Genomic DNA, 2,710 nt, shown 5'->3' on the forward strand with positions numbered 1-2,710 from the left:
TTGGAAACATATTCTTCCTTCGAACCTCTTTACCCAAGTTTCACTTACTCTTTGCAACATTGGATCTTGGCAAATTTAAGAAATGATCTCGGTTTAGATTTCGAAGACGTGGGTTGGTCATCCTTTTTCAGCATTGTTTGTTGGAGACTATGGAAACAAAGGAATTTTAAGATTTTTCAAGATGTTTCTTTGAATTTAGCAAATGTCATTCAATCTTCGTGGTGTTGGGCAAGGTGTATCAAGATGAGAACGTAGAAGAACGGGGTCCCTTCCAAGATTAGTAGAAAGGATTGTAGGTGGCTGATGTAATGCCTAGTGATAAGTTTTATATTTATGATTGATCGTACTTGAAAACTAACTATTATAACGATGAAGGCAAGCGCACCTATCGAACAGTAGTATAGTTTATAGCAAGACCGAAATGTCGAACCCACAGGAACTAAAAGTACTAGTATTAACTTTCTTTTTATTATCTAGCCTAAAAATAAGGGGATTTGTTTTATCTAAACTAATTAACTAAACTAAGAATGCACAAAAAGTAAATTGGGGAAGTACTTTTGGGAAAACTGATTGATTTAGACATTACCCAAGGGAAAGATCCACCTAGACTTCACTTGTTATTTGACTCTGAATTAGACGATTTATTCATTTGACTTGATCCGTAGAAATCCCTAATTTATATTATTATCTCTCTCGAGACTAACAACGTCTAACCCTAGGTTGATTATTTGAAATCTCTTTCTAATTAAAACCCCTAGTGTTGCATTAACTCGATCTATGGATTCCCTTATTAGGTTTGACCCTAATCCGGCAGATTTATGTCGCCCTATGTCTAGGTGTGCAATCAACTCCACTTAATTATGCTAGATCTACTCTTAGACAGGGATTTTTTCTCCTCTAAATAATCACATCAATACTCACATCAATATCCTGGAATATTAAAGCAAGAATTAAGAACACATAATTAAGATCAAATCAAATATTTATCATATAATTCAAAAAATAAGAACAAGATCCGTCTTAGGTTTCATTCCCCTTAGGTATTTAGGGGATTTAGTTCATAAGTGTAAAAGGAAACATCTCAAAAGAATAATGATAACAAAACATAAAGAAACCCAAAAATCCCGAAGGGAAGGGAAGTGAAGGGAGATCTTCAGTCTTGAAGGAGAATCCAACTTCTGAGATGAATCAATCGGCTTTCTTCGAGTAATTCCCTGCCTCCTACTCCGTGTGTGCCCTCTAGGTGCCTCCTAGGGTGTTTATATAGGCTTTAGAATGCTTCTAAACCTCAAGAGTGGCCTTTTCCGAATAGATCTAGACTTGGGATCGGTAGGGACACGCCCGTGTGGGGTGGCTTAGGCCGTGTTTAGAGTCTACTAAATAGACACGGGCGTGTGAACTACCTGTGTGAGGAAGTCCAGACCTTGTTGATTTCCCACGTTGACCCATTTTCTCCGTTTTTGGCCCGTTTCTTGCTCTTTTTACTCTCCTATGCTCACCTAAGTATAAAACATGAAATTAAAGGATTAGGAGCATCAAATCCCACAAATCTAATGATAATTCATCCAAAAATATGCTAAGCATAAGATAAAAATATGTATAAATTACGACTTATCAAACACCCCCACACTTAAGTGTTTGTTTGTCCTCAAGCAAAATCCTCAACTCACAATCAAAATAAATTCTTCTCAACTTATAATTCTCATCAATAGTATCTCAAAATAATCCATAAGTAATCATACATTGAAAATTCAACTCGAAGAACATCAAAGTTTCAAACATTCCAAGTTGAGCATTTTATCACGAAAACATAGGTGTCCCCCCTAATTTAAGTAATCACCTTTGATTCAAAATATCACAAAGTTTCACATCCTCACTAAAGATTCACTCAAATCACTTGAGGTGTTTAAGGAAAAGAAATTTAGCAGTCAAAAGTCAATATGAAAAGTTATTACCATAGGCTTGTGTGAAAATCAAATCTCCACCACTATATGTTGAGATGATACATCAATCAAAAAGTCTTTAGAGGGTTGTAACGTGGCTTTGGTTAGGGGGTGTGGTTACAAACTGAAAGAAAAGGTTAGAATCGAGATTGAATTGAAAAATTACCTAACTAGAAAAATACTAAAACTAACAAAGTACATTTCTAATTAGAAGATCCTAGAATTGGGCTTTTCTTCATGGAATATGGAATTAAATACTTAAGCTCAAAAATAAAAAATTACTACTAATATGTATGTATGTTTGTTTTTTTTTAAGATCAAATCAAAATAGCATAGAACTTTACTAATTATCAAAAATAAAACAAATCTAAGCAACTTATTCAAATCAAATCTCGACAAAAATAGGGATCAAATGAAGGGATTTCAACAATAATGGGTTACGGGTTAATATTGAGGGTAAATCAATGAATGGCTTGTTAGGCTCAAGGGGGTTCACTAAGGGTTAATTATGAAGTAGACTTTTATGGAGTAAGTGGGTTAAACGTAAGTGCATTTATCATCTCGACATATCAAATCAAATGGTGTGGTCTTGACATGCATAATTGAAGCAAGTTCTAGAATAACAAATCAATATTGACGCACTCATAACAACAATAAAAGTAAGTATGAAAGAAATAATATATGCTCTAAAGGCTCAAGATCTCACAAACATTATGACTTTTTGATGTTAAACCTATGAATTTCAACTCAAGATAATACCTAAACTT

The sequence above is a fragment of the Gossypium arboreum genome, chromosome 7 (assembly GCF_025698485.1).
Source record: "Gossypium arboreum isolate Shixiya-1 chromosome 7, ASM2569848v2, whole genome shotgun sequence".
Taxonomy (NCBI): Eukaryota; Viridiplantae; Streptophyta; class Magnoliopsida; order Malvales; family Malvaceae; genus Gossypium; species Gossypium arboreum.